General features: G+C 39.8%; 1 protein-coding gene across 1 annotated transcript in view; it reads left to right on the top strand.

Moving 5' to 3' along the window:
* Frs2 (fibroblast growth factor receptor substrate 2) overlaps window positions 1-23,684 on the top strand; it is an 82,625-nt gene that overhangs the window by 35,929 nt on the left and 23,012 nt on the right. Inside the window, exon 2 of the mRNA XM_048418932.3 lies at window positions 10,788-10,885. The gene's annotated coding sequence lies outside the window, so the exon portion shown is untranslated. The remainder of the gene's footprint in view (window positions 1-10,787; window positions 10,886-23,684) is intronic.

Here is a 23,684-nt window from a genome sequence, read left to right on the forward strand (position 1 = left end):
TCACACTTTTAATCCCAACACTCGGGAGGCAGAGGCAGGTGGATCTCTGTGAGTTTGAGGCCAGTCTGGCCTATAGAGTTCCAGGACAGCCAGGACTGTTTCACAGAGAAATACTGTCTCGAAAAACAAACAAACAAAACAACAACAACAACATTTTGTTTGCAAGGGTTCAATATCACATATCCATTTCAACCCTTTAATCCCTTCTCCACTCTCTTGTACACCTAAGGTGATGTAATTGTGCTGCATATATTCTGTCCTGCACAACATTTTTCATAATGAGAACTAACCTTTGTATGGGAGTGATTTTGGAAGAGACTTGCCAGATTCTGTTGAGGGACTAGAGAGATGGCTCAGTAGTTAAAGTGTTTGTCACTCAAGTATAAGGACCAGAATTCAGATTTCTAGCATCCATGTGATGGGTGGGTGTGATGTCATCTTGTGACAAGACTCACTGATCAAGCTGACTAGTCAGACAAGCTGTATCAGCTCTGGGTTAGAGAGATCCTGCTTCAAGGAATTAAAATGGAGAAAACTGAGAAAGATTACTAATATCAGTCTCAGGCGTCTACACATGTGTGCCCACACATGCAAATATAAGTCCATGCGTGCAGATTACACATGTTAGTAAAGGGAAACTGCTGTTAAGGTTTTCCTTTCCTCCTTCTGTGTCTAGACCCCTGGGAGCAATTCCCGTTTGTTTGTTTGCTGCATCTACATAGGTCTACGAGGTTTCTACATTGTGTGATTGTTTTGTTTTCGTTTTCTTGGACTGTGTTCTGAAGATATAGATAACACTGCCACATTCTGTTGAGTTCTTAGTTTATGACGACAACAAACATTTGCTAAATGAATGAAAATATCCAATCTTACGGATTGAATATCATATATTCTGGAAGCATTTTGTCATTGTGCCCATGATCACCAATGATTATCAAAAGCTGTCCAAGACCTATATCTAGTGCTTCTGCTTGGTACTGGTGATCAGAACCATGTTGGGGTCAGGGGTGTGGCACAGAAATAGCTTGTGTTGTCTGTTTTAAAAGCCTGCTTGTGCTTCGGTTTATTTCCCTCTGAAATAATACCTGCTAAGTAATGTTGTGATGTTGAAATGACTACATCTAAAGTGCTCCCTGATGCTTTATGCATTGTCTTCTAGTTAATCTGTTTTCAGCTTCATGAAGACATTGACTACTATAGAAGTATTGGAATCTAAGTAAAAATAGAAGTAAAATGACAGATCCAACTAGAATTTAAAGTATTTAACACCTTTATGCTTTCGTGCTCTGAAATGATGTTTTTGGGCAGCAGCAGATTTCTCTAAACATGTAGATAGTAACTTAAATTGAGAGACGAAATATGCACCAAGATATCACTATAAGACTTAGACATGTTTAAACTGTAAATTGAAGGTACTGTTGGCCTATGAAATGAGCATAGTATTAGTAGCTAAGGAATCTGTTCTGGGGAGTTAGTGAACCAGTGTGTAAGTGTTTGCTGTTTTCTTTACACTCCTTCCCTCTCTCTTAGACTTTTCCCACAAGCTTGTTGCAGTCTAACTTCCTCAGAGACAGGGAGTTTCATGAAGTTTGAGCAATGCTCATGACTGTTACAGCCGTCTCAGTCTCTAAGGTCAGGTCGGCTGTACAGCTGTCAACTGCAGCTCTGTTTGTTACTCACAAGAGAAGTAACAGCATACGTGTCTCTGGTTTGTCACTCTGTTTTCTGGGATGTCTTTTGGGTCTCTGTGTATACACTTCTGTTTTCTCTTGTGTTTCATGGACTTTTTGCTCACATACTTTATTTTGATGGAAATTGTTAGCTCCATTTTTACTTCCAGTGTTTGGATTTCTCCTTCATAGCCTGCTCCTTATAATGGAGTAGTAATTCAGAATTAGTTTAGGTCCTTTATGCTATCTCTAGGCCTCTCATAAAATAAATATAGCTACTTTCTGGCTGTCTGTCTGTCTGTCTGCTTCACCTTATTATTTATTTATTTGCTTACTTACTCAGCAGGGCACATCTGTGGCAATCAGAGGACACTTTGGAGAGTCTGTTTTTTCCTTCTACCCTGCGAGTCCTGGGGATTGAACTCAAGATTGTCAGGTCTGGCAGCAAATGCCATTACCCATTGCCTGCGCTGGAATAATTGTTGTTAGCTGTTTTTGCAGTTATTTTCCTGTGTTACCACTTCTTTGTAATATTCCTTAGAAGTAGATAATTTTCTAAGTTAGAAAAACAGTTGTTCATACTTTATTGAAACAAGGCTGCAAGAATTCCCAGGATAAACATAAATTGAAAGTGGGCAGTATTTTTTCTGTGTGTTTGTTTGTTTATTTGTTTATTTTTGTTTAAAGGAATTGAAAACACCATCTCACTTCTCTTCTTGCTGGTGGGCTTAGGGGAGGTGAGAATGATGGTGCCTCTACTCGATGTACCAACAAAGTTTCTGCAGTAGTAAAAACCAGTTGAAGTGTATCTATCTTACAGTTTACTTGGGGAGAATTCAGTAGTTCATATTGTTGCAAGGGTTAGCAAATCAGATTCAGGGTAAGCAGCCAGAAACAGTGCCCAGAATCACACTGCACAAGGGTCCCTGTGAGGACACCAGTGACAACTACAGAGACAGACAGACGCCACAGCCTGTCCCAGTGACACTGCTGGCTTTGGACGACTAAATGCTGCCACCGCTGCCCCAGACTTGACCTTGCTATAGTTGTGCCAGCATCAGTGTGAGAACAAGTTCCTTCTTTCTACTTCTCTTGTTCACTTGGTCCCTCCTAGTCTGCATTAGATGCACTTGTGATAAAATGTGGGAAACATTTAGCTTTCTGAGATCAGATGTGTAAAATTCTCAAAGTGGGAAAGTGTTTGATCTTTTAAAATAGTAACATAGGGGTAGTTTTAGCAGACGGAAAGAATGGTTCCTGGTGCTTTGCTGTTTTTTGAGTCCTCACTAGGTGCCAGGCTAAGAGTTTTTTCAGCATTATCCTGATGTCACTCTTACACAGCAGGATTATTAACTAATCATTTTAGAGAAGAGATTGGAGAGAGTGATTTGCCCAAGATCATACAATTAGCCATGGCAAAGTTGGGGCATACATTCAAAGTCGTGACTCCAAAGCTCGTGTTCATAACCAGTGTGCTAAGTGACTTCCTTGTTTTCCCTGGTCTATTTAGCTCAAAATCCTGTAGTGTGGACAGCTAGCTTTCCTTTGAGAAGTTTACACCCACGGCCTCAGGCGTGACTGAGCTGAACACCTTTTTTGTAACCAACATGCTTAAAATCGGTATCAAAATCTCTTTAGGAGTGAAGGGATGGGTCAGCACTTGAAAGCACATTATTTCCAGAGGACCAGAGTTCAGTTGCCAACACCTAGTCAGTCTACTCGTACCACCTGTGACTCCAGTCCTGGGGTATATAACTGGCATCTACGAGCACCTCTGTTCATGCGTGTACACCCACACCCAAGTAAACACATATACACATGTCAAAAAGAGTAGAATAGGGGCTGGAAAGATGGCTCAGCAGTTAAGATCACACTTTCTCCTCTTTTTGAAGACCTGACTTTAATTCCCAGCACCCACATGGCAGCTTACAACCTTCCAAAACTCCAGTTCCATTCAAGGGAATGTGATACCCTCTTCTGTCACACATACAGACGGGCAAACACTGTACTTTATGTTTTAATCAGTATCTGAATAATTAATGTTTTATTCTGTTGTGTGGTACATGTATCAAACCCAGGTTCATGGTAGGTAAGTGCTTTGCCATTGAGCTTTTCCAGCCTTATTTCTACTTCTCTTCTTCTCTTCTCTTCTCTTCTCTTCTCTTCTCTTCTCTTCTCTTCTCTTCTCTTCTCTTCTCTTCTCTTCTCTTCTCTTCTCTTCTCTTCTCCTCCCCTCCCCTCCCCTCCCCTCCCCTCCCCTCCCCTCCCCTCCCCTCCCCTCCCCTCCCCTCCCCTCCCCTCCCCTCCCCTCCTCTCCTCTTCTTTTGTTGTTTGTTTGTTTGTTTGTGGCAGGGTTTCTCTATGTAACCTTGACTGTCCTGGAACTCACTCTGTAGACCAGTCTGTCTACAAGTAGTGTTTAAAATGCCTTTTTGTTACTTCTATTGTTAGGTTGAAAGACAAGGAAGTTCTTTGTCTGGTTTAGGAACGTCATTAGTTTTATCTGTTTATTTTTATTAGGTTTGAATCAGTGCTTTCTGTAAAGAGAAAATACTACATTTTTCTACAGTGTCAGTAAAGGTGGAGTGTTTCTTCAAAAGCCACAGCACTCATTAACTTTTGCTGTAGTCTGTCCGACGGGTTTTCTGTGCCTCCAAACAGCACTTTGTAATAAATAACGTGTGCCCTGTGATGAAATAGCTGGCGTAATCTTTGTAAAATTCAATGGTTTGAGTGTCCTTTTCTGTACAACACTTGTGTACTACGTTAAATGTGTCTAGGTATTAGAGAAGTGTAAGGAAAATGTCCGTGAAGTTAAAGATACTTGTTTTCTTTAAGATTAACATTTATACTGAGTATACTGTGCCTTTTGGCCTGTTACTGTCTGCTCTTTTTTAGCCTATAAGCTTTAATTTGAGAACTGTAAATTTTTGTTTTGGGTCTAGTGCAAGCTGTATACAATGGATTTTTGTATATATGTTATTAGGATTACATCTTTGAGTTTTAAGATTATACCTCCTCTATTAAACCAACAGTCTTCAACTAATCTTCAGTCCTTTTGTTAAACAACCAAGTTGAAAGCAAAGTGTTGTATGACAATGCTATTTCTTATCTTTAGAGGCATTAGTTAATGGTAAGTTCAAGGCTCACCTGAATTATTTAGAATTCTATATTTCCTAAAGTATACAGAAATCATTTCTAATTTCCTTGATGTATACATTTATCATACTCAGAATTCATGAATTCATTCTATTTGTTTTAAAAATATTTAATCTTCTTATTTAAAGATTTATTTATTTATTTTTGTGTGTATGATGACCAGCAGAGGGTGTCAGACCTCATGGAATTGGAGTTGCAGGTAGTGTGAGCGTGTGAGCCATCTGGTGTAGGAGTGGAGAACCTGGCCTGGTCCTCTGCAAGCCTGGGTCCTTAACAGTAAGCGCTCTCAATACTGAGCCGTTCCTCTGGTCCCTAACAAATGAACTTAAATTCTTCAATAGCATAATTTGTTCTTATTTATAAATCAGACACTGTGTGTGTGTTCCAAATCTACATTGGACTGGGTAAGTCTGAGAAAAAAAATAATCTTTGTCATTTGAAATTTAGTACTTCCTTACTTCTAAGTTGCTTTAGCTACTTTACTTGTAAGACCTGAAGTGATTTCATAATTTTTTGTAGGTGTTTTAGTTAGTATGTTTGGTGTTGTTTGGTTTTCTTTTTTCTTGGCACTCTTAAAATCTGTTCTGGTATTTCTAATTACCATTTTATGGAATTTCTCCTTTTTATTCTTCCATTTTTTCCTTGTGTGACACTTAAATTATATTTTATGTGTACAGATGGTTTGCCTGCATGCATGTATTTTGGTGTACCATGTGTGCCTGGTGCCCACTGAAGTCAGAAGAATGTTTCAGATTCCCTGGAACTAGAGTTATGGATGTCTATGAGCCACCATGTGGGTGCTTGGACAGGAGCCCAGTAGCCAGTGATCTTAAATGCTGAGTCATCTCTTCAAGCCCCTCCTATGTGTCATATAAAGATAGGCTATTAAGCAGATTATTGATGTATAATGAAGTAGGTATATTTAGGGAGAGCCATGGGATTTCTGTGGAATACCTTACAGCTATAATTAACTTCAGCGGCTTTAAGGATAGATAGTATTTCAGGTGTAGCTTGTGCTCTTGGTTTGTGTGTGTCCAGTGATCCATAGATTGGGAGACTGGTTCTCAGTGTGGTGGTGTGGGGAGGTGGTAGAACTTTTGAGTGGAAAGGCTTAATGCAAGATAACTGAGTCCTGGAAGTTGCCGTCTCTAGCACGTGGGACCCTTGGTAGTTGTCCTGAGACATCCCTTGTTTTCCAGTTTCCAATGCCCTGCCATCCGTTTTCTCTGTTGTTATGCTTCTCTGGAGATCCTCATCAGAGCCAGCTCCATGCTGTTCGGACTTTCAGTCTTCAAAATTGTGAGCTAAATAAAACTCTTAACAAACAAACAAAACCCTGCCAGGCATGGTGGCACACACCTTTAATTCTAGCACCAGAACGGCAGAGGCAGGTGGATCTCTGTGAGTTTGAGGACAGCCTGTCTTGTCACGACAAATTTCAGGTCAGTGAGGCCTTCATAGTGAGACCCTGTCACAATCAATCAGTCAGTCAATCAACTAAATGCAATGAGAAGTTAATGGATGGAGTAAGGTGACAGTCTATAGGACACATGTAGAAACTGAATATTTTAGTAATCAGGTAACTCAACTCCTTGGAGAGTGTAAAAGGTAAGCCTGTTTGAGGTCAAGCCTTTCTGCATAGTGAATATTTTAGACATTGCATTTAAGTTTATGAAAAACAATAAAGTTACAGTTCTGGTAATGCTTATTTAGATCTGTATACATCTTTTGTCTGTGATGTTGGAGATATAGAAGAAAACTTAGCAAGTTTCTACCTTGATATTCCAAATAAATCATAGTGGGAATTGTAATAACATTTTCTGTTTAAAAATATATTTTGTAGCCAGGTGTGGTGGCACTCGCTTTTAATCCCAGCACTCTGGAGGCAGAGGCAGGCAGATCTCTGTGATTTGGAGGTCAGCCTGGTCCATGGAGCGAGTTCCAGGACAGCCAGAGCTATATAGAAAAACCCTGTCTTGAAAACATTTTGTGGAAAAGAAATACATTTTGTATAGTGACCTAGAATGTGGGCAGGAATTCTATTTAAAACAGAAGTTTTAAAATAGGACATTTACTCATTTTATGAGCGTACATAGGAAGACCAGACAATTACTGAGTATAAAGATTGTATATATAACTTTCAAGAGACCATGTATATTTTACATGCCACCATTCCCTTTCTTTAAAGCCCGAAGCAAGGTCTAAAAGCAAACATACTAGTGGTGCCTCAAGTATTGAATTGAAACCACACAGACCATTTCATTGTCCTCATTTGATTTTAATTATAGTTTTGACACCAAAATCTCAAGTTTTTCCTTTTAACTCAGGTTGTATTATTTCTAATTGTTACCTTGAAAATGTGTTCTCTCTGATCTCTTCTTCCCTTCCCCTCCATCATCCCTACAAGGACTTTAGATTCTGAGGGGCAGTTTTAAGTGGTAGTTTTTATTGACAATCCAGGACCAAAATAGTTTGAAAATTAGCATTTATATTTAGTCATTTGGGAACTTTAACGTTGATAATTCTGTTGCATTTCTCCTCTGTGCAAAGAGCTAGGTTGTTGTATTACTGTTTAAAGGTATACTTTGTAGATAAAGTCAAGTTATTAAATGTCTTTAAGGTTTTCAGTTACCTTGACTTACCTTGTGTGTGACTGTACACACAGACCCAGGGGAGGTCCAGGAGAGTGAGCACAGGCGTCAGGATGACAAGCCCTTTTGCCTGCTTAGCCTTTTGCTGGTCCTGTCACTCATCTTTCAGATAGTTGAATTTACTAGTCTGATTTCTTGTGACCAAGGTTTTCTGTTTAAAAATATTCAAGGGTTCTCCCTGCCTCTTTCCAGGTGAGCTTTGCATGTCAGATTCATTGTTCAGCCCTTTAGGCTCCTGCTGATCAAGTGTCTGATGTTCTGGGTTTATGTTCGCATCTTGGATTATATGATAATAGGTTTGTGAACTTGAGTGAAAATAGATTATTCAGTTGAAAGGTATGTTGGCGGTGGTTTTGGGACAGTTCTGGTGATTGCATGTGTTTGGTTTGGTCTTCAGGGACTATTAAATGTGATCACTGAGTCATACTTGGTGGTTCCTCTGTCCCCTGGCTAATCTCTGTTAAAACCCTGAGGTTTGCCAGCCACATGATATTCAAAAGGCAAAGTAGACCTCAGCCCAGAGGGAGTTTATTTTAAGAAAAAAATTAAGTTCAAACATTCCTACAGTGTTGCATCTAATTTAGTCTTGTTAAGAGTTAGTGTGCTGTTTTGATTCTTTCCAGTGGCCACGGTGCCTAGAGATAACAAGTAAATTTGAAATACTTGAACTTTTCCTGAGAAAACTTGAAACTTTATAATCACAAATAGAAGTGCTTAAATAAATAGGAGAAAGGGAATGTCATTTCTTTTGGGAATTGTTCTAATGGTACTCATTTGATTAAAATTCTGAACCATTCCTTTGTGGCACAGAATATTTAAAAACAAGAACAGTGTGGTAGATACATCATTAACTTTTTGAAGTTGGGAGCATCATCTTTTTAGATTTTTCAGGATGTCTTGGAACTAGCTCTGTAGATCAGACTGAACTTAAACTCAAAGAGATCCCCTGCCTCTGTCTCACAACTACCCCCAGCCACAAGTAGCATTTGTGGTTTATCATTCAGTTCTAGCTTGGGAAGTAGGGAACTGCTAGAATTATGGGTTTACTCTTGCAGTCTGTAGAGTGGCAACTTTGCCTCCCTACAGAAGACTTGTATCCCGAATGGTTTTTACAATACCTTAAAGAACATGAATGTTTAATTAAAAAAAAAAAAACACCTGCCCACCCCATGCCTGAGAGTTGGCAAAAATCACATATTCTGTTCTTCTCCTTGGATTCTTTACCAAAGGTGAAGCTATTCAAATTCCAAGGAACCTTAGGCTTTTATTCTAGTTTGGTGGTTGGGAATATGTCTCCATTGTCTTTTATGGCTTTTGTGTATTGTGTATGATGCTGATGTAGTTGACACTAGTGGCATTTCTGTGGAAGAAATGGTGTTTGAGATTTAAGCAGTTTATCTTAGTTAGGGTTTCTGTTGCTGTGAAGGGATACCATGTCCGTGACATCTCTTTTTTCGTTCGTTTGTTTTGATTTTGAGACAGGGTTTCTCTGTGTAGCTTTGGGACCTGTCCCAGAGCTCACTCTGTAGACCAGACTAGCCTCAATCACAGAGATCCATCCATCTGCCTCAGCCTCCTGAATGCTGGAATTAAGGCCTACGCCACCATTTTCTGGCTCATGGCAACTCTTATAAAGGAAAACATTTAATAGGAGCTGGTTTACATGTTCAGAGGTTTAGTTCATTGTCATGACGGGAAGCATGGGGGTACACGGGTAGACATAGTGCTGGAGATGTAGCTTTGAGTTCTGCATCTAAGTTGGCGGACAGCAGGAAGGTAGAATGACACCACAGTGAGCTTCTGAAACCTTAGAGCCTGCTCCCTGTGACACATTTCCCCCAATAATGCCACTCCTATGAGTCCGTGGGAGTCATTTTCTGTTTTTTTTCTTTTCCTTTTCTTTTTATTTTTTGAAACGTAATTTCTTTTTTAAAATATTTTTTATTATGTATATTCTGTCTGTGTGTATGCCTTCAGGTCAGAAGAGGGTACCAGATCTCATTATAGATGGTTGTGAGGCACCATGTGGTTGCTGGGAATTGAACTCAGGACCTTTGGAAGAGCAGGCAATGCTCTTAACCGCTGAGCCATCTCTCCAGCCCTAAACATAATTTCTTTATTGGATTTTTAGGAATTTTACATCATGCACCCCCAACTCTGCCCACCTCCTAGTCCTTCCATATTCTCCCCTTCCCATTGCAGTGTTCCCCACCCAATGAAAACTAGTAAAGAAAGAATAAACTTCTCTCCACCACCTCTTCGTTCATGCTGGTGGTGTTGGGAGTAGTGTATCACACAGCATATGCTTTTGTCCAGTCAGCTTTACTTGCAAATGTTCATTGCAGTGGGTCATTGGTCTGGTTCAAGATCTCTGGTTTCTGGTACACCACCCTTACTCCTCTCGGATATCCATGGCTGCCCCGAGTCATGGAGATCCTGCAGTTATCTTTCCACAGGACCAGTCCCTGCATGAGCTCCAGCAGGTTCTAGATTGGGTAGATCTAGTTAGATAGTTAGGGTAGGCCAACCCCAATGGGCCTGGGGGATAGCTGGTCAATCAGGTGAGGGGTGGAACTAACTTCTCTAATCCAGTGCCTTCAGGCTCAGCTCTCCCTGCCCTTGGTGCTGGGTGGGGCCATTTCTTCTGCGGCTGTGTGTCTCTCTTCTTCAGCTTCAAGCGATGGATGGATAGGGCAGCTTTTCCAGGGCTGCCAGCAAAGGGCAGCACCGACTCAGCATGGCCCTGTGGTTTCTTCATGCATGGTTCCTTGAGCCTGTGGGGCCATTGTCATTCAAATCACCATTTATGTCATCAGTTGGGGTTAGCCAATGATCAGTTTATTCATCTTAGAATAAATGTGTAGAACACTCATTGGCACAATAGCAGTTGTTTCAGGTGCCTAAAGTAGGCAAATAAAATGGACAGAAATCCATTTCTTGGGTTTTCATTTTAGGTGTAATGGGTACACAAACAATGAGTGGACAATCACTTCTTGGCGTTCAAAACTGCAATTTTACAGTTTCCTGTGTGTCTTTTTGTTCCAGTTTATAAATCACAGTCAGGCTCAGCAGGGACAGAGAGAGGTGTTGAGGACTGAAACATTCTGGTCCTGTGGGACAATATCCAGTTTTTTTGCTTTTAAATCTTACATAACTCTTAACCCTGCTAATGTTTTCTGTTAGGTGTTTGCTTAAAAACTTTGTTAATAGTCCTTACTGGTCATGATAATGTAGTTAAGTGTCCTTAAAGAGTTTAAGATTTTGTAATATATGAGTCACATTCTCAATTACTGTACCTTTATTTCAGAAATGACCACCAAGAAGTAGATGCCCGGATGTCCTGGTGAGGAAACACTCCACATGTCATGAAGTAAGATGCAGCAGAGCGAGCATTCCTCCAGAGTGGTAAGTCATGAGTCTCTCTCTCCATCTCCACAGTTGTCTACCCTGAAAGCATTAATAAGAATATGGCCATTGAGAGTCACTTACATTCCTGTTTTGACTATGTAATTCAGATTCTAGCATATGGTTCTAGAAAATGTGCCTGCTGTGTTTTCTTGAAAGAATCATATAGGCAGTATTATTGAATTGCAGTCTTAGAAAAATGTATTGAAGCCAGGCAGTGGTGGTACACCCAGCACTTGGGAGGCAGAGGCAGGCAGGTCTCTGTGAGTTCAAAGGAAGTCTGGTCTACAGAGTGAGTTCTGGGACAGCCAGAGCTACACATAGAAACCCTGTCTCAAAAACCCCCCAAAAATAAACAAGAAAAACAGAAAGGAAGAAAGGAGGAAAAGATGGAATGAAGGAAGAAGTTAGGGACTATTAGTTTCAGGTGTGTTACTTTTGTTTATGCTGTGTTTGATTAATTGTGATTCTTTGCCTGTCTAAAACACTTGATGGTCCTAATAAAGAGCTGAATGAGCAGCTTGAGCTGTGGCTCGGCGGCTAGGAGCACCTAATGCTCTGTTCTAGTGCCAGAGGACGCGGGTTCGAGTCCCTTTGGCGCTGCTAGCGATTTCTCGATCAGTGATCAATACTCTATCGATCGATAACCAGGAAAAACAAGTTAAAAAAAAAAGAGCTGAATGGCCAATAGTGAGGCAGGAGCAAGGATGGGTGGGGCTGGCAAGCAGAGAGGATAAATAGAAGGAGAAACGAGGAGAGTGAATGCAAGAAAACAGGGGGATGAGGACATCAGGGGCCAGCCGCTCAACTACACAGCAAGCCATGAGAAAGAAGTGAAGTAAGGTAGACAGAAATAGAGAAAGATAAAAGCCCAGAGACAAAAGGTAGTTGAGATAATTTAAGATAAGAAAAGCTGGGAAGAAACAACCCAAGCTGAGGCCGGGTATTCATAATTATGAAGAAATGTGCATGTGATTTACTTGGGATCTGGATGGCGCCCCCCCCCCAAGCAAAAGAATAAAGTATCACACAATAAAACGAAATTAAAAAAATAAAAGGGGGAAAAAGGATTAAAATAATGGGACCCGCTAGCTGCGGAGGAGAAGGGAAGAACTGAGCACCAACGACTCTTACTTTGACAGCAGGGGCTTAGGTGTGCTCTCACACATGGCCTCCTCCTCCTCCTGCCACCACCATGTTGAGAAATAACGTGTTCACATCTTCCAGGGTGCTGTTAAAAGCATTGAAAAAGTGCTTCAGAAGAAATTCAGACTCTTCTTTTCGTAGACCACAGTGCTTAAATCAAAAATAGAAATTTCAGAAAATGTAATCTCATTAACCTTAATCTGTTCTTCTTTGCTATTTTCTTTTGGAAAGTGAAATTTAAATCTCCTACATTAATGTAATGCACGATACTTAATGACGATGGCTCTCAGTGTCTAGTACTTTTAGAGCTCCTGTCTAGAGTGGTAAATGTGTGAGTGTGTGTGTTATGAGAATTTTTTTTAATTTGTATTTATTTAATGATACTAGGGTTGAACCAAGGCCTCATGTGGTAGGCATGCTCCTATTACTAAGCTACGCCTAAATTCCAGTGTTTTTATTTTGTGTTTGTATGTATGCATGTTTGGTGCATGTGTGCAGATATATGCCCATGTGAGTGCATGTCTCTGTATGTAGAGGCCAGAGGACAACCTTAGCTCTCATGTCTTAGGCACCAACCACTGTTTTCTTTGTAGGCATGGTTTCTTACTTGCTTGGAACTTGCCAAATAAGTGAGGCTAGCTGATCAGTGAACCCTGGGGATCTTGCCTGACTCTGTCTCTGATATAAAGTTAAAGCCTTCCTTTTTATTTAGACAGAAAAGGGGAGATGATGTGGGATTCCGCTCTATGCTGTGAATGTGTTTTTATTACCATTGATTAATAAAGAAGCTTTTTCGGCCAATGGTTTAGCAGAGTAAAGCCAGGCAGGAAATCCAAAGAGAGAGAGAGAGAGAGAGAGAGAGAGAGAGAGAGAGAGAGAGAGAGAGAAGGCGGAGTCAAGGATGTAGATGCCCAGGGAGCCAGACACCATGGAGCGGCTCAAGAAGTAAGTGGTAACAAGCCATGAAGCTCATTGTAAAATATAAATGAATAGAAATGGGTTAATTTAAGATGTAAGAGTTAGTTAATAAGAAACCTGAGCTAATAGCCAAACAGTGTTGTAATTAATACAGTTTCTGTGTGATTATTTGGGTCTGGGCAGCTGGAAAACTAATGAGCAGTCTCGACTTAACATGTCTCCATAGTGCTAGGATTTAAAAGGTATATCACTACACTCAGGTTTTTTCTCACTTAGGTTTTGGGAACCCATCACAGGCAAGCACTTTGCTAACTGAAGCTCCTCTCCAACACCTGATATTTTTGTATTTATTGTAGAAAATTAGCACATTATACACACATGCACATGTACAGTATCATTCTGCTGTGTAGTTAAATGTAGTAAAGGGACAGTGACAACCTTAAAAATGAGTCATTTTACAAACTAGTTGAAATGGTAAGTTTTGCATAGTATATTTTGTATTTATTTAAATTTTTGTGAAGCCATAAGAGACTGAATGTCTGAACATATCAGCATTTTACTTAAGTTCATGAATATTGGTATTAAAATCTTTAGTTTGTTCCATACTCATCATCATTGACTGGTTCATTTAAAGGACCAAGTTTTTGTTTTGTTTTTTGTTGTTGTTTTTCGAGAAAGGTTTTTTAGTAGCTTTGGAGTCTGTCTTGGAACTAGCTCTTGTAGACCAGACTGGCCTTGAACTCACAGAGATCCACCTGTTTCTGCCTCCTGAGTACTGGGATTAAAGGTGTGTGCCACCACCACACAGCATACCAATCAATTTTTAATATTTGTTGTACATATTATTTTGTTTATAACATAGATTTCTAAAAAGTGTTTATTATATGTGTGTGTGTGAAAGTATTAGTATCTGTGTTTGTGAACTTGTTAGCATGTGTGGAGGCCAGAAGATGGTGTTCAATATTATAGTCTCTCCCTAATTCTTATTGATATACTTTGTATATATGCATATGTATGGGCCTGTGCGCATGAATATAGTGACCTCAGATCTCTGGGGCTGGAATTAAAAGTGGTTGTGAGCCTCTTGGTGTAGGTGCTGGAACCAGACTTGGTTGGACGAAACTAAAGGTCCTTGTCAGGTCAGTTTCATAATATGAAGTGAGGGTCTTAGAGTCTTTTAGTTCATAGACGAGGGAACCGATACATGGTGGAAAGGAATAGGGGAAGTGTCTTTATTTGTGTTGGTATACTACCACACCACTGACTGGGCAACTTATAAAGAACATGAATTGATTTCTCACCATTATGGAAGCTGAGAATTCTAAGATGAGTATCCTGGCAGGGTCCTTGCCTGATTGCTGCTTCCTGCAGAGAGGAGGAATGCCTTGTGGTGTGATGGATGGTAGAAGAAGAAAGGACAAGATGAAGACTCTTGTGAAAGCCTTAATCTCCCTCACAAAGAAGAGCTCCATGACCTGATCACCTCTTACAGCCACCCCACCCATCCTCCCCTATCAGAGTGTCAGGGCCTGAATTTTGAATTTTGTCTGGGCAGAATTCGGACTGTAGCGGGAAAGGAAAACAAGCCAAGGTTGAAACTTTTTGAAAGTAAGGCATTTCGTTTGTTTGTTTGCTTGCTTTTGGTTTTTGTTCTTTTTTTTTTTTTCCTTGACAGGATTTCTCTGTAGCTTTGCAGCCTATCCTGGAACTAGCTCTTGTAGACCAGGATGACCTTGAACTCATAAGAGGTCTGCTTGCCCCTGCCACTACCCACTTTTTTTTTTTATGTCAGTAGTGAAGTATTTATAAAAATATTTGGTAAGGCTAGTTGTTGTTGTTGGTGCACACCTTTAATCCCAGCACTTGGGAGGCAGAAGCAGGCAGATCTCTGGGTTCAAGGCTAGCCTGGTCTACAAAGTGAGTTCCAGGATATGCTTCAGCTCCAAAGCTACATACAGAAACCTTGCCTTGAAAAACCAAAAAAAGAAAAAAGAAAGAACGAAAAAAGGATAGATTTGGCAAAAAGACTAGAAACTTTTGAAGCTGATACTGGTTTTCACATTCCATAGATGGTCAAATATTGATCCACTTTTTAAAAAGTACAACTCAGAGAACTGAACAAGTAGCATAGTTCTTCTTTGAGTATATTTGGATTTTGAGGTTTTTATATAGCATACTAATTTCATTATTCCCACTTGGCTTACTGCATGTGTGGAACAATAGTATTTCTATTTAACAAACAGTAGCCAGACTTAGAAAAATGGATGCAGGATCTTCCTACCTGTATGACTGCCCTGTCAGTTGATGCTCTGCTACATGAAGAAGATAAAGGTAACTAGGTTAAGTCTTTAGAGAAGTTTTTCTTTGTTGTTATTACATTTATGTGTGTGTGTGCATGCGTACATACAGAGGCCTTGGTGCGCAGGTGGTGTCAGAAGACAGCTGGGACAGTTGGCTCTGTTGTCCTCGGCATCAAGTGGTCAGGCTTGGTGAGGCGTCTGCACCCACTGAACTATCTCGCCAGCCTCCTAAAGAAGTGCTGGTAACAAGAACTTCATCACCTGAAAGTTTAAAAAACACATGTATACAGGTAAAAAATAGCCAGTGAATAATTTAGATAGTAGTTATTTAATGTTTTAAAATATTTTTAATTTTTAAAAATTTATGTGTATGAATGCTTTACCTGAATATATGTCTGTTTACTGAGTGCCCACAAAGGCCTGAAGTGGGCAATGAATCTTCTGGATATGGAGTTATAGATGATTGTGGGTCACCATGTAGATACTGAAAATCAAACCTTAGTCCTTTGGAAGAACAGCCAGTGCTCTTAACTGCTGAGCTATCTTTTCAGCCCCAATTCTTTTTATTTTTTACTTAAGTATACTTATTTTTGAGTTTCACTAAAACAACATTTATTAAATTAATAGGATTTGGTCTATCTCTGTTATAGAAAAATATTTCATGTATTTTCCAACTTATAAATATCACAAACTTTTAGTTTAGAATATTCTGCTTTAATTTCATTAGAGGTTAGGTTTTTAGTTTTGTTGGGTAGGATATAAAATGCCTTTGTGGGTTATGCAATGAGCAATTTTGATTGAATATATTTTAGAGTGTCAGTTTTCTCTTTGTTCATAGTGTGAAAGTTACATATTCTTAAAAAACTGCTTCTTTTATTCTGAAAGGCTCAATTTGGTTCAATCACAGGTACAGGCAGTGATCAAGACTGTTTTTGAGTAGTTCATGTTTTTTTATATCAGTCTAATAAGGAGTTCAGATATGCTTATTACTTGGTTTTATTTGAACATTTAGAGGAGTTAAGAAATTGCCCACGAAGGCAGTAGAGTAGAAAATACAGATTGACTGATAGTCCATTAATTAATTAGCAGTTTGGTGCTGGAGATCCAACCCAGGGTCTCTCACTTGTAGGAAAGTGCTTTCTCCAGGTTTTGTTTGTGTTTGAGGATCAAAGATAGGCTATGATATTTAGGGCTTTCTGACCCAGATCTGTTGATGTGTACCGAGGCTTCAGGTGTTACAGTTAAATTGAACTAAAGCTGAACTTTATTCTTGAAACTCAATAGTTGTAAGTTGTAATAAGAGTACATATTGTTTTATAACTTCTGTTTCATATTCCTCTCATAGAGTCCCATATGATTTAGCTGGATTTTGTTATTTAGTTACTTGCTTTTATATTTAAAAAACAAAACAAAACCCCAAACTCAGAGTAGGTTTAAACTCTACAAATTGCTACTACAGAACAAAAGTGCTGACCAAGATGAATCGGGCCCTGTAATGTGTACTGAAAAGAACCCTCCTCTCTCTCCCAGTTTGAAGAACAAGCACTTTCCTTGCCAAGGAGGACTGACTTTAAATGGACCAGCTGTCCATATTGGGAGCATAGGGTTGCTAAGGTGACCATGGCTGTTTAGAGAAGAATGCCGCTGAGAGGGCAAGTTCTTGATGTGTGAGCTGAGGGAAAGAATGTGGTGTGATTGTGCATCATTCCTCGTAATCACATGCTCACAAAGTGCTGTGTGGGCGGCATGCAGAAGCACAGGGCTCAGAGCCCACGTTGGTGTGTGTTTAACCATCTTGTTTTTGTGTGAGCCAGAAACTTAGAGTCCAGAAGGAACATGTCTCGTGTGTGTGTGTGTGTGTGTGTGTGTGTGTGTGTGTGTGTGTGTGTGTACTTTGATAGTGAATGAAATTAGAGTAAATTTCTTTTGCTTGATGACATAAACTGTAATTATATCCAATATATAAAAAGTATTTGACATAAATATTTACTTATTCCATCTCATCCTTTTTAGTAATGAATACAGTGTTGATAAGTTCCCAGTTTAATGATGTGTTCCTTGCAATTGTGTGTATTTCTTTGACTTAACACTTTAATCAGAATTATTTGAAAGCCTCCTCCCCACTTTCTCTGGTGTAAGAACAGCCCTCCAAACTCAGCCTCACAAGTGGGCTGGACAGCCAGCTTTTCCTACAATGCCTGTCTTAGTTGTCACCCCTCCCTCTCCCCAGCTCTTTTATTGCTCTTTCCAAGGAAGATCTTTTCTTGTTTTTTGATTGTTGTTTGCTTATGTTTTACTTTTCTTTTTTGGGACTGGATCTTACTTTGTAGTCTGTAGGCTGACCTCAAACTCATGACTCCCCAGCCTCAACTTTCTGAGTGCTAAGTTTACAAGTGTGTACCACTTTGCTCAGCTAAGGAGATCTCACCTTTGTGTATGTGTGTTTGTGTTTAAGACAGTCTTTCATTGAACATGGAGCTTGCCATTTTGGCTAGGCTGGTCAGCCAGTGGGTCCTGGGGATATTTCTGTTTGTGTTTTCCCAGTGCTGTGGCTATAGGCACATGTTCCATTCCCAGCTTTTAAGTTGGTACTGGGATCTGAACTCAGGTCTTTTCGTTGTATAGCAAGTACATTACCCACTGAGCCATTTCCCCAGCCCCGTGACATCGTCACACATTGTTCATCCTCTGAAGCATTTGCAGACAGTGAAAAATGCAGTGACCAAGTGGGAGCTGGAGGGGTGGGTGACTATTGCTTGGTTCTCTTCTGGAGAATTGGAATTCTCAGACCCTTTGCAGTCTACCACGGGCACTGTTGCTCCTGCATATATGTAGACACGGACCGAAACATGGATTGTTTTGATTTTCCAAATAGTTCTTTCCAAATCTCTACAGTAATGACTGGTATTTGTTGTTGTTTTATTTTTAATGAGATGGTGTCTTACGTGTCCAGGCTTATCTCCAACTTGGTGTGTTCTATAGATTGTTTTGAACTTCTGATCCTTCTCTATCTCCCAAGTGCTGGGATTACAGGTGAGTGCCACCATGTTCTGTATATGTGGTGCCACAGATTGAATCTATGGCTTCACACATGCTCAGCAAGTGGTCTAGCAGTGGAGCCCCACCCCATTCCATTAAGATATCTATTGTAAATGAGGCACAAAAGTAACATTAGGGTGTGAAGTAATTTTAAGAGTTACAGTTCTGTCAGCCTCATATTTATTTTTAAGTCAGGTCTTATTATGTAGCTTCAACTAGAAATCCTCCTTCCTCAGCCTCCGAAGTTTCCACAGCACCTGGCTTTTGATTTTTCTTAATTAGATAGCCTACTTGATTTGACAGGTTTTTGTTTGATTAGTTTTGTAATTGTAGAATGTGAAGGGTAATTAAGGAATTAAAATAATTTGACCTCTAAGTTCATTTGGCTGCTTGACATTTCACAATAAGCCTTGATAACGTTTGATGCTACCCCACAGAAGCAAAGTGAGTCAGTTCACATGCACCTGCACCCCACAGCAGCCCTTCGTTTCCTTGGAGTCAGATGTGAAGTTGTTTTCCCTTCATGGCTCATCCTAAGAAAGAAGTCAAGTTTTCATGAATAAGCAGTTTTGTTTCTTTATGTTCTGCTTTTCACTGGTCTGTCTAGTCCTGAACCTTTGCTTACAGAGGTGTGTCTTAGAGATCTGAGAGCTCAAGGCCAGCCTGACCTAGTGGTGAGTTCTAGACCAGCTAGACAACTACACAGACCCTTTCTCTAAACAAACAAACAACTAAGTAAACAAACAAACCATCTTTAAAAAGAAAAAAAAAAAAGAACTGCTGAGTGTGATGCCTACGCCTCCACTCCCAGCACTCTAGAGGCCAAAGGGTCAGGAGTTTCAGGCAGCTGGACTACAGAGTGAGCCTGAGCCACATAGTTAAGTCTGTCTCAGTCTAGAGCTTCTATATCCCCAGCCCCCTGTAGTGAGATTTAAAATTTTCTGCCTTTATTTATTTTTTACTTTATTTTTTTCCAAGAAAAAGACTATGTTCTAATTTTATAGTTTTTAAATTTTGTTCTCTAAATATTTGAAACATACCCACTAAAACAAATTCTTCTGTAAGAGGAACCAGCGTCCTTTAGGAAAATGGCTGATTCTAGGATTGCGGCAAACAAGAAAGAAGCAAAGGAATAAACCCTACAAAGATGGGACTATGTCAGAAGAGTATAGGGACCAAATGGAAGAGCTCCCAGTGGCCAAAATGAAATCATTTGAGCAACAAAGTCATGTGAAGTCATATTAGATATAACTCTAAGTGTAAAAGAAATGTCCACGGCTCAATACTGGTATAAGTATGTGACTAAATAGAATGAAAACAGGGAAAGACCACTCTCTTCTTGTACAGAAGGATTCCAAATAATTGGTCAGTGCTGCAGATGGAGCTTAGTGGAGAGTGCCGGCCTTGCATACCTTTCAAATGACACTTTCAAAGGACAGTGTTACGGTCACAGTGTGGCCACACCATCTCCTTTGTTGTGCGTGGCTTTCCGGGGATTGAACACAGGATCATATGTAAATAGGTAAGCTCTTTCTCTACCACTAACTTAGAACCTCAGTTGCTGCCTTACACCCATCCCAGTACTGCAGTTGAACCCAGCCTCATGAATGCTCGAGACTGTACTTAGGGAACTACCTTCAAAGCCCATGTCATTCACCTCTTTCTTTTTGAGATATGATCTTGCTAAAATTGCCCAGGCTAGCCTATAGCAGACTTTCTTGCCCCACCAGCCCCCAAATCATGACACAGAGACTTACTATTGAATGTGAAAGCTTGGCCTTAGCTTAGGCTTATTTCTAATTAGCTCTTATAGTTTAAATTAACCTATTTCTATTAATCTACATTCTGCCACATGACTTGTATGTTTACCTCTCTTCCTGCATGTTCTGCTTCCTGTCCATCTCCTCTGGCATCTCTTCCATGCCTAAATTTATCCCCTCTTCTTTTCTTTCTGCCCTGAAGTCCCACCTAACCTCTTCCTGTCTTGCTTTTGGCCATTCAGCTTTTTTTTTTTATTTGTTTATAAAAATTTTCACTTCCGCCTCTCCTCCCCATATCCTCCCTGTGACACAGGATGTCACACTGTAGCTAGGCTGGCCTGGGACTTACTGTGCAGCCCATGTTGGCTTCAAACTCATGAAAGTCCTGCCTCAGCCTCTTGACTGTTGGGATTACAGGCTTACGCTTCTGTGCTGGCCATAAATGCATATTTTGGTTGTTAATAATGTTATCTATGTTCTTCCATTACAACAGCAAATGATCCATGTAATATAAGATGTTGGTAGTAGAGAAAGGTGGGAGCAGGGTGATTCCTCAGCACCACCCCTCAGTGTTTTTCTAGTATTAAACTACGCTTTTTCCGAGGATTTTTTCATTCTAAAAAAAAATGTACCACATACTTTTTGAAAACCATATTTTAAATAATATCATACTCTTGAGCAGCTCATGTTTTTAGCAAGTATAGCAAAGGAGTACTTTGCTTGAGGGATCGGATAAATGATTCTTGCAAAGAAGCCCAGTATTTGGCTATTTTTGTGGCCCTCTGAAGACATGCTCATAAAAGTTAGAGTTATGTTGTTGGTTTTTTTAAATCTTAACTCCTTTAGGACATTTCAAGTTATTTTGTTTGTTTTTTGCTTTTGAATCTTCAGATTGATCAAAATTCTCATAAAATACTGACTATATCTCACACTGTAATTTTTTTTGCCTGTTTTTATACTGAGTTTCTGTTTCTGTTTATAGCTTAACTTGTAAAGAAAGGCTGCAACATTAATGTTATTAAGTCCACTCTATTCTAGTACAAAAGTTGCACTGTGTTGTAATTTAGATGGGGCAGTTTGGGTTTTAATCTATAATAACTTTTTGTACAAATTTTTCCTTATTAGAAATAATGTTAATACAGCTTTAGTAGTTTAAAGAGGGATACTGATTTCACATAAGTAACCTTTATTTTTCAGAATAATTTTGTATTAGGCTCTTAAATGCTGTGGTTATTCTTTTGTTAATAAGCAGATATCGCAGAGCCGTGGAGGAGGAAAACAGTGCTCACTGCTTCCTAACTCGTGGATTTGGGGAAAGGAAGAGTTCTGAATATTTTCCTTAACCACAAGATTTTCTTAGTATTGATAAAGTAAACACATTCATTTCTGGCATTTTAATTAAAGTGTAAGAGCACATATGCTGCCAGTTCCAGTCCTAACAGTTTCAGCCTTATTAACAGGAGACGCTTAGCGTCTTTGCGATGGCTTTACCCTTAAAGTTAGAGAGGAAAGTGGACTTTTATTCACTGATTTATTTTTTCAAATTTTTGAGTAAATTGGTATAAAGAAAACTAATATTAGAAGAAACTGCTACTCATAAACTGTCATTGCAGTCGTTTGTGATGCTCTGAAGTTGCACTTCCTGTTGTGTGTCAAGTGCTCCTGTGTCAGCTAGAGCAACTCTTTCAGCACGCCAAAGGTGCCAGTGCTGGGGTATATGAGATAACGTGATATGCAAAATGGATGTTAACAAATATTTAGCATCTTTAAAATGTTTATTTGTAAAGATTTTTATTTCATTTGTATGAATATTTGCCTGCATGTGTATCTGTGTACCATATGTGTTCGTTGCCCTACAAGAGGGAGTTGGATCCCCTGGTACTGGAATTACAACAGTTGAGAACTGCCCAGTGTGGCATGCTGGGAACCAAACTTTGGTCCTTTACAAGACTAGTATGTGTTCTTAACCACTGAGCTATCCCTGGCTCCAGTATTTAGCACCTTATATTAAAAACTAAAAGATCTTAGCTGGGCGGTTGTGATGCACACCTTCAAATCCCAGCACTCAGAAGGCATTGGAAGGTGATCTCTGTGAATTCAAGACCACAAACGAGTTCCAGGACAGCAGGAGTTGTTTGTTATTCAGAGAAACTCTGTCTTGAAAAACAAAACAGCAATAACAACAACAAAAATTAAAGGATCTTATAGCTTTAGGGCTAGAAATCCAACATGGAGAGTCCTGATAATCTTAGAACACATTCACCCTCTCCTAGGTCTGTCTTAAAACTGAGTGACGTAGCTGGAAGAGGTGACAGCGTGGCTGAGAGCTGTTGACGTCTTACACCAGCGACTGTAGCCATGGACTCTTAGACATTGGGTCACTTGTAGACAGAAGCCAGGTGGCTGTGCTGGAATCCTGTAACATTTATTACTCACAGTCTTGATTGGGGTGTTGCTCTTCACTTTGACAACAGCATGATAAACATTTCTTCTAAAAGAAATTTTGGAATTTTCAAAACATGATTCCCCCATGAACTAGCTGACAGTGTAACAGAAGTAAACATGGAAGACTGTGTGTGTACTGTCTCAGTTAGGGTTTCTATCACTGTGAAGAGACGCTGTGACCACAGCAACTCTTATAAAGAAAACATTTAATTGGGGTGGCTTACTTACAGTTTCAGAGGTTCAGTCCATTATCATCATGGCAGGGAGCATGGTGATGTGCAGGCAGACAGGGTGCTGGAACTGAGAGTCCTACATCTTGCAGGTAACCTGAGCATAGGAAACCACAAAGTCCACCCCCATAGTGACATCCACCCAGACAAAGCCATTCCTCCCAATAGTGCCACTCCCTTTGAAGGCCATTTTCTTTCAAACCACCACAGTATAGTTTTATTAACATTTTCATGTTGCAGAAATTTATAGATAAATTTTATGAATATATGACCTTTTTTGAGACAGGTTCTCCTATATGTAGCCCAGGCTGGCCTCAAATTTAACGCTAATCCTCTTGCCTTAGCATCCAGAGTGCTAAGATTTGCAGGCATGTGCTACCATACCTGGCTAAACACCACTAGTTTTTTTTAGGAATTTATTTATATGAGTGTTTTTCATATGTGTCTGTGTACCACATGTATGCCTGGTGCTGAAGAGGTCACAAGAGGACATTGGATCTTCAAAATTCAGATTTATAAAGATGGTTGTGAGCTGCCATGGCCTTGGGGATTGAACGGTCGTCCTCTGGAAGAACAAGTGTTCTTAACTGTTGAGTCACCTCAGCGCAGCATGCCTGTTTAAATAATGTCCACTCTTAAAGTATTAGTTCCCTTAACTAAAGTTTATTTAGAATTTAATATTAGTACAGCATACCAGAAAGAGACGAAAACCTCACCAACATAACAAAAGCAATGTTTGAACAATTCACGGTGAACATCATGCTGAGCGATGGAAGATTAAAAGGTTTTAAAATCAGGAACTAGCTGGGAATGATGGCACATCACTTTAATCCCACCACTGTGGAAACAAGAGGCAGACAGATCTCTGTAAATTGGAGATTTGAGGCTACCCTGGTCTACTGAGTTCCAGGACAGCCAGGGCTACACAGAGAACTCTGCCTTGAAAAACAAACAACAACAA

The sequence above is a fragment of the Myodes glareolus genome, chromosome 26 (assembly GCF_982192425.1).
Source record: "Myodes glareolus chromosome 26, mMyoGla1.1, whole genome shotgun sequence".
Classification (NCBI taxonomy): domain Eukaryota; kingdom Metazoa; phylum Chordata; class Mammalia; order Rodentia; family Cricetidae; genus Myodes; species Myodes glareolus.